The sequence below is a fragment of the Bidens hawaiensis genome, unplaced genomic scaffold (assembly GCF_021521415.1).
Source record: "Bidens hawaiensis isolate Kalapana, Puna unplaced genomic scaffold, B.hawaiensis_p1.1 tig00001093_1, whole genome shotgun sequence".
Classification (NCBI taxonomy): domain Eukaryota; kingdom Viridiplantae; phylum Streptophyta; class Magnoliopsida; order Asterales; family Asteraceae; genus Bidens; species Bidens hawaiensis.
In genome coordinates, this window is record NW_027491064.1 from 525,098 (window position 1) to 534,914 (window position 9,817).

Sequence of the window (9,817 nt, forward strand, 5' to 3'; positions counted from 1 at the left end):
ATGCATAAAATACGTTTCGTGTTTCGTTGGTGAATTGTGTGTGTCTCAACAAGCACATTGGTGATACGTTACATGTGTGAACAACTATTTACATATCATGTATTAATATTTTACATTACTAGCAATTATTCCCCACAAGGGCAATTTGGTCAAAACATAACAATTATCTAGCAACAAGCATGTTTCATGTATTTTCATATAGTTCAGCAGCTAGTTTTATCACGACAGAATTCTACTTGAGAGATTACTCTATTCAAAAGATCATAGCATATCAATTAATTCACCAAAAATTTTCACAAAAGAATACATGAGTTAGGTTTCCAGAACTATTTTTATTGTATTTTTATTCCACATGGTTTACTCACAAAGATCAAAACATTACAGCAAACTCACAGCAGTCAAAATCATGCGCAACAGAATGTTATTTGTTATTCCCGTTAAATGAAAAATCCAATTAATGCAAGACCAATTGGGTTAGGTTCTTAACTCAACATGTTAACTTCCAGAAGTGGAACCAACCCATTTGGTCTTGTAGTTCATGAGATATGATAATTACTAAAACAGCCTAACAGCAGGTCTCACAATTCAGATTTGCACTTCAGTTTTGTAAAATAATAAAAGTTAACCTTTACCCGTCCAAAAATTACAAACTTGGACTTTATAGAAAATAGACTCAACATAGTACCCTGTAGTGTTAACAATCTCGACCAATTTTGTAAGTCCCCCCCGGGGCGTCGCCGATCGATACGAGATCCGTACGAGGTCTAGGAGTGCGGAATCCTCCTAGACTCGTTTATTGGTGTAAAGATGAAGAACACAAACACGTACACGAACAAATACACGAACAAATACAAGAACGGGATAATCAAATCTGCAGATTCTTATATAATAATCAAAACACGTTACATACCGTAACCAAATAGAAAACACGACTGACCCGAGGTGAGCTCTACCTCGGGTCGTCTCACACGACTCTCCTTGTCTCTTACTCTCTCTAAACAAACAAACTACTCAAAACACACACTAATTTCTGGATTACTAAACCTAAACAAGACACACGTATATATATATAAAACATTCTCGGGCCTGGGCTTCAGTAGGCGAAGTTGTGCTAACTTCGCCTATGGCAGAAGTTGTTACAACTTCGCCTACGGCGAAGTTGTTATAACTTCGCCTATGGCGAAGTTGTTCTAACTTCGTACTTCGTTTCCGCTGATCAGAATTTCATAGCGACGGTCACAAAATGCACCAACAGTCTCCCCTTTGACCGTTGCTCTCAATTCTAACAAACACAAAAGATCATCTGTTACACGACATGCACCAACAGTCCCCCTCTTAACTAATGATCTTCTGTTTGCAGTCAACCAGCTGTGTCTGAATCTGTCATGTAGCTTCACAAATCTACCAATCACCCAGCGTCTTCCATATCAGATCTCCCCTTCAGTGTAAGCTTCTCCGACAATATAGATTGAGGTCTTTGAAATGCATGCATCCTCGTGCCAATAGATCATCTCAACCAATCACGTGAGTCCATCTGACTTCACCAACACGTGAAGTTGGGCTTCCTCCACAACTTCACCAACTCGTCGGCATACGATAAGGTTTAATCTTCAACTACTCAACATCAAGTGATCAATTTCATCACAAAACCACCTTGACAGAATCTAACACATGACCATTAATTAATCCGAAGCATCTTCAATCACCAGGGATAACGATCAAGAACACAAACACTTTAGTTCCCGATTAAATCCAACTTGTTCCAGAATTTTCACTCTAATAAATAAGCATCACGTTTCAGGATCCAATTCTCGAACGCCTTGAAAATAACATAAATAATATGCTCTGACCGCAATCCAGTAACGACAAAAACCTTCAGTTCAATTTGACTTTCTTCAGTTGGTCAACCTCGAACAACAACAATTTCATTGCCCACAAACACCCAAATATGTGTCAATATCCAGTTTCAATCAATATCCCATTCACAAACTCAACTCCATATCCAAAGTTGACACGTATTTGTTCACATGTAAGACCAAGAGATAACAAGTTTCACTCGTTGACGGAACAACGTCTTCGGTCTCACAATAATCGTGTACACCTGGCCATACAGACGAAAACTCCAAAACACTTTTTTTTTTTTTTAATCTCGTTAACTTCGCCTAAAGTCAATTTCGCCTGTTCATAACTTCGCCTGGCTATAACTTCGCCTGTCCATAACTTCGCCAGACCTTATATCTTTGCTGAAACCCTACGAACAGTGACGGCAACTTCGCCTGATGAACAAAAACTTCGTCTGCGGCGCTGTTCGGCCAGAAACGCACAGAAACGTGCCAGAAACACCAAAACGCAGATCTCGAACCATAGCATAAGAGCCTAAGGCTTTGATACCACATGTAAGTCCCCCCCGGGGCGTCGCCGATCGATACGAGATCCGTACGAGGTCTAGGAGTGCGGAATCCTCCTAGACTCGTTTATTGGTGTAAAGATGAAGAACACAAACACGTACAAGAACAAATACACGAACAAATACAAGAACGGGATAATCAAATCTGCAGATTCTTATATAATAATCAAAACACGTTACATACCGTAACCAAACAGAAAACACGAGTGACCCGAGGTGAGCTCTACCTCGGGTCGTCTCACACGACTCTCCTTGTCTCTTACTCTCTCTAAACAAACAAACTACTCAAAACACACACTAATTTCTGGATTACTAAACCTAAACAAGACACACGTATATATATATAAAACATTCTCGGGCCTGGGCTTCAGTAGGCGAAGTTGTGCTAACTTCGCCTATGGCGAAGTTATTCTAACTTCGCCTATGGCAGAAGTTGTTACAACTTCGCCTACGGCGAAGTTGTTAAAACTTCGCCTATGGCGAAGTTGTTCTAACTTCGTACTTCGTTTCCGCTGATCAGAATTGCATAGCGACGGTCACAAAATGCACCAACAAATTTCCAAATTAACATTTAGTTACAGTTGTCTAAACATAACTTACAATCTGTCCAGTACCAGTTTTGACCTTTAATCACATTTAAATCGTTTGGGCAACCAAAACACCTCCAAATTAGGTGTGGTTGGGTTTTCTGGAAACTAGACTCAGAGTACTACCTTTTAGACTCATAAATAGCTCAGTTTGGTTTTATATTTAACAAGTTACATGTCGTTCAAGTTTAACTATCTCTGCTGTCAAAACTCAGCAAGCACAAACAATCGTCTAACATGCATCCTAAGCATACGACATATCTCCAAACACGCAATAAACATAATTATCCATAAAATCAGTAGTAAACCCTCTAGGGTTTACAAACAATCGATGACCCAACAATCTTTCACCGTTCAAAATCACATATGATCATCTAACTCAATAACCGAGACATAATCAATCATCCTCTAATCAAAACCAAACATATAAACACTTAATACATGATTTACAAAGTTAGGGTTTTATGTTTATACCTTAAAAACGCAGAAACAACCAAGAGAAAGGTGAGAGATGTTTAGAAACGAGTGCGGGATGCTCCGATTATGAAAAACAAGGTCAAAACGGGTGTGATATGGTGGTGGTGTGGCTGCCGTCGCAAGAGAGAGGGGGGGTGTCCGATCGGGTTTGAGAGAGGGAGAGAGGAGTTAGGGTTTTGTTATTATTAAATAATAACATGTTACACCAAGGCCCCTCAACTTCTAATTATTACTTTTCTAGCCTAAAGTAACTTGTTTGCATCTTGAGTTAACGTTTTATACAATATTATCAAATAACACATACGCCTAACACATAATTATCACATAATTATTGTTTGGATGTTTTTCGTTAATTCACCAATGATTTACGTCAACTCGTTTGTGTTTCGGTGCAATCCCGAAAGACTACATATGTAGTGATTGTCAAGCGTCATTTAAAACTCTATTTTAAATGAAATGAGATGTGCGTTATAGATCAAGTGATCTTAAGTTTGAATTGAAGGAGTTGGATTAACGGAGTTAACCTGAAATTGACGAGTGTCACATCATTCCCATGTTGAAAGAATGTCAAGTCGTGATGGGTGTCTGAAAAAGCTAGAAAAAATTTTCAGTTTGTCATATCATCCCCTAGTAGAAAGAAATTTCGTCCCAAAATTTAATTCATACCTCTGGTGATTTCTGACGGTTTGACGGGTTTCGCGGTTTTCGGTGTTTGGTCAACCCTTCAAAAAGGTGAGGATACTTTTTCATCATTTGATCCTCGCGTTCCCACGTGAACTCCGGTCCACGTCTCGAGTTCCAACGAACCTTAACGATTGGAATTTTGCTGTGCTTGAGCGTTTTGGTTTTCCAATCCAAAACTTCGACTGGTTCTTCACTGAAGCGTAGTTGTTCATCAACTTGCAATTCGTCCAAAGGGACTGCTTGGGTTTCATCGGATAGACATTTCTTCAAATTGGATACATGGAATACATTGTGTACACTACTGAGTTCCGTTGGTAATTCCAGTCGGTACGCCACCAGACCAATGCGCTCAGTTATCCGGTAAGGGCCAACGTATCGTGGATTGAGTTTGTTTCGCTTTCCGAAGCGGACCACACCTTTCCAAGGTGAGACTTTGAGTAATACTTGGTCGTTTACTTGAAATTCAAGAGGCTTTCGGCGCTTGTAGGCGTAACTCTTTTGGCGATCTCGTGCCGCCGCCATACGGTTGCGAATTTGAACAATCTTTTCAGAGGTTTCAAGTACTAATTCTGGACCAGTGATTTGGCTATCACCCACCTCTGCCCAGCAGAGAGGTGATCGATACTTCCGTCCGTACAACTCTTCAAACGGCGCTGCTTTAATGCTTGCGTGGTAGCTGTTATTATACGAAAACTCTACCAAAGGTAAGTGAGATTCCCAACTTTTTCCTAAATCCAACACACATGCACGCAACATGTCCTCCAAGGTCTGAATGGTGCGCTCACTTTGCCCATCTGTCTGAGGATGGTATGATGTGCTTATATCAAGGCGGGTGCCTAGTGCGCTCTGTAGTGACTTCCAGAAGTGCGAAGTGAAACGGTGTTCTCGATCAGATATGATTGAGACAGGAACTCCGTGTCTAGACACTACTTCTTTCATGTAGATGCGAGTCAGTCTTTCAATTTTGTCCGATTCATTGATTGCTAAGAAGTGTGCAGACTTAGTCAACCGGTCAACGATCACCCAGATGGTATCGCATCCCGTCGGTGTTTTGGGTAATCCCGTGATGAAATCCATTGAAATGTGTTCCCATTTCCACATTGGAAGTTCCGGTTGCTGTAGCAGGCCAGATGGTTTCTGAATTTCTATTTTGACTCTCGCACAAGTCAAACATTTGCTCACGTAGGTGGAAATGTCGGCTTTCATGTTTGGCCACCAGTAAAGTGCCTTCAGGTCATGGTACATTTTATCTGAGCCAGGGTGGATGGAATATCGGGACTTGTGTGCTTCGTCCATCACTATAGTTCTCAACTCTCCGTATCGTGGAACCCAAATCCGGTTTTCAAAATATCGGACCCCGTCCGATTTGGTTTCAAATTTCTTGTCCATGCCCCGCATGAGTTCTGATGGGTGATTATCATCTTTCAAGGCTTCGAGTTGCGCATCGCGAATCTGATCGGGTAAGTTGGCGTGAATCGTGAGTTGTAATGCTCGCACTTGCCTAGGTTTATCGGTTTCTTTTCTGCTGAGAGCGTCGGCCACTACATTGGCTTTGCCAGGGTGGTACTTGATTGCACAATCATAATCCTTAAGCAGCTCGACCCAACGACGTCGTCACATGTTCAGCTCCTTCTGATCGTAGATATGTTGGAGACTCTTGTGGTCGGTGTAAATGGTAAACTTGGTACCGTACAAGTAATGCCTCCATATCTTAAGAGCAAACACCACAGCTCCGAGTTCCAAGTCATGGGTCGTGTAATTCTTCTCGTGAATCCGTAGTTGTCGAGAGGCATAGGCTATAACCTTCTCGAGTTGTATCAGCACGCAACCGAGACCTTGTATCGATGCGTCACAATGTACCTCAAAATTTTCTGTTCCCTTGGGAAGGGCTAGGATAGGGGCGCTACAGAGTTTGGTTTTCAACAGTTGGAAAGCGGATTCTTGTGCGTCACCCCAATTGTACTTAGCATCCTTGTGAGTCAAAGCGGTGAGGGGTTGAGCAATCTTTGAAAATCCCTCGATAAAACGCCGGTAGTAGCCGGCCAGTCCTAGAAATTGTCGCACCTCAGTCGGAGTCTTAGGTGTTTCCCAGTTTTTGATGGCCTCTACCTTACCGGGATCGATATGGATACCATTCTCATTGATCACATGTCCTAAGAAGTGAACCTCGCGAAGCCCAAAATTCGCATTTGGAGAGTTTAGCGTACAGTTGTTCCTTCTTCAGCAATTCTAGGATCAACCTCAGGTGTTCTTCGTGGTCGGTCTTGTCCTTGGAGTAAACGAGGATATCATCAATAAAAACAATCACAAACTTGTCGAGGTACGCCTTGCATACTCGGTTCATGAGATCCATGAATACGGCTGGTGCGTTGGTTAAGCCAAAAGGCATAACCGAAAACTCGTAGTGACCATAACGAGTTCTGAAAGCCGTCTTTGAAATATCTTCTTCGCGCACTCTTAATTGATGGTAACCAGATCTCAGATCGATCTTCGAGTAGTAACTCGATCCTTGAAGCTGGTCGAACAGATCATCAATTCGGGGTAAGGGATAACGGTTCTTGATCGTCACCTTGTTCAGCTCTCGGTAGTCGATGCACATGCGGAAAGTCCCGTCCTTCTTTCGGACAAATAAGACAGGGGCTCCCCATGGTGATGAGCTAGGTCGGATAAAACCTTTATCCAACAAATCTTGCAATTGAGTGGACAACTCCTGAAGCTCTGCCGGTGCGAGCCGATACGGGGCTCGTGCTATGGGTGCTGCACCGGGTGTCAATTCGATTTGGAACTCGACTTGCCGAATATGTGGGAGTCCAGGCAAATCCTCCGAGAATACTTCCTAAAAATCTCGCACAATCGGTATGTCTTCGATCCGCTTCTCCTCCGTGGGTTTCTCGACAATATGGGCTAAAATTGCTGGATGACCCTTTCGTAGATATTTCTGCGCCTTCATGAGAGTGATGACGCTGGTGGTCATGCCGTTCTTCTCGCCCTGAATCGAAATGATCTCGCCGGAAGGGGTAGTGATGTGGACTATCTTGTCGTGAAATATAATCTCCGCTTGGTTCTAGGATAACCAGTCCATGCCGACAACGACATCGAAACTACCAAGTGTAAAAGGTATGAGGTCGATATCAAAAGTATGACCCGACAGTTTCAACTTACATCCCGCAAGTACATGAGTTGTTTCTATAGACTTACCGTCAGCTAATTCAACAGGAAACTTAGCATCTAACGGGGTTGGAGTTAAGTCTAAGAGTTTACTAAAGGCTTTCGATACAAAACTCCTATCAGCTCCAGTGTCAAACAAAACAGAAGCAAAACAGTCGTTCACAGGGAACTTACCGGTCACCACATACGGATCGCTGCGGGCTTGGCCCGACCCAATGACGAAAGCTCTACCTTTACCACTGCTTCCGCCACCGCTGTTACCTCCATTGTTCTCATTCTGCTTTAGTTTGGGGCAATCCTTCTTGAAATGACCCTCTTGACCACACTCGAAACACCCTTTAGTCGCCGTAGGTTGTTTAGGAGCACCCTTTGCCGCTAGGTCTCCCCTACATTCCTTGGCCTGATGACCCATTTTTCCGCATCTCAGACATTTGATACGGTCGCATGGCCTAGCATGGTGATAGTTTCACTTGTGGCATTTCGGGTGTTTCCCAGCATAGCCGCTCGAACCTTGTCCGCCACGGTTGTTGTTATTGTGGGGACCCTGATTATTGAAGCTCCGAGTGAGTTCGGGCTTACGGTAGTGTTGTTGCTGTGGGAGGTTCGAGGATGAGGACCTGATGTTGTCAAATTTCCTCTTTCCATTATTCGGGTTGTTGTTGTCAGTGCTCGGGTTGTCACGGGTTTTAGAGTTTGAACCTCTAGGTGGTAACGCACCTTGGGTCACTGCCTAATCCGTCAGTTTGTGAGCTAACCGGATCGCTTGTTGAATTGTAGCCGGTTTAGAGGACGTCACCATACCCTGAATTTGTGGTACCAACCCATCGATATACATCTCGGTCCTCTTACTCGGCGGGTCTACCATCCGTGGACACATTACTGCTAGCTCGTGAGAACGGGTGGTGTAAGCTTCAATCTCGAAACCCACCATTTTCAAGGACCAAAACTCAGATTCCAACTTCGCGATCTCCTCTCTAGGACAATACTCTTCCCGCATCATATTCTTGAACTCTTCCCAGTTCATAGCGTTAACCAATTCCAATCCAAGAATTTGCACATTGGAGTTCCACCAAGTGAGAGCGGAATCTTCCAGTGTTCCAGCAGCAAATTTGACCCTGCTGGCGGGTGGACAGTTACACATCTCGAAAGCTGATTCGGCCTTCTCAGCCCAACGCAGGAAACCTATGGCTTCCTCAGTGCCCTTAAACGAATTGGCTTGCAATCCAGGTAGTTCTTGAAAGTACACGCTCCAATTAGACCTCCGGCTTGATTCTGAACATGTGCGGCTAGAGCTGTCGCCGCATGGTCATTCAATAGGGTTTGGAGTTCTGCTACGGTTAGGTTGATGTTACCACGACCGTGTTCAGCGTTTCTTCCAGCCATCTAGGTGTTATCATCCTGAGATGTCGTCGCCTGAGAACACGTCCGAGTGTGTATCCTCCTCAGTATCTTCCTCGGGTTCTGCTGCGTTTTGAGCAATTTGCGTCTGTAAGACATAGCAACGCTCCATAGCTATCTCTGTCCGGGATTTCGCCATAATAAGTTGCTCTTGCAAGTCGATCATCTCTGCTTGCATTTTTCTAATAATCTTCATCTGCTGATCATTAGTATCTTGCATTTCCTTCATAGCCGCTGTCAGGCGGGAAATTTCCTCCCTAGCCTCGGTTCCATCTCTTATCAATCCGGAAACGTTCGCCCTCGCCGAGCGCATAAAACCCACATCACGCTCTAAACAAGAAACAACAGTTGCGAGAACACGCTCTATAGGTTCGGTTATGGGTGGTAGGGTGTTGGGGTAAGCAGGACGACTCGGGTGAGGTAGTGGGGGAACTTGTTCGCGATAAACCATACGTCTGATCAGACTCGGGTACCAATCCCAGCTAACGTCGTCGTCGTACATGCCTCCAGACAGGTGATACCTCTTCGGTGCAGGGGCTTCAAGTTCCGGGACTACTCGGGGTGGCGATGAGGTAGGTAGCTGCGGTTCCTTTCCATGAGCATGAGTCACCTGGTCGGATGATGATGATGATGGCGTCGACATCCTTACAGGATACGTCGTGTATGGGTTACGCGCGTATGAGTGAATGAGGTAAATAGTTAAAGAAAACGAATAACTAAATATATAATACACATTTATATATGCAGTGCGTAAAATTATAACTAATGGGTCATTGCGGTTATAGTCTAGTATGAATACATTTCTAGTTCGCTATAACCAATGGCTCTGATACCAATCTGTCACACCCTCAAAATCCACTAACGGAGTTTTACCGTCAGAGAGTGTGAACTAACAGGATCGGAATCATTAGTTATAGTCAAACCATAAATAAAGTTTTCAAACCACGAAAACAATTTAAGTGTAAATAAGTGCGGAAGTGTAAAGCCATAAACCAAGTGTTGCGTCACGCAGGACGACTTAAAAACCCAATTAATAACAGTTTAAAAACAAGTTTGCATAAACAATAGCGTTCAAAGTAATGCATGATCCTATACC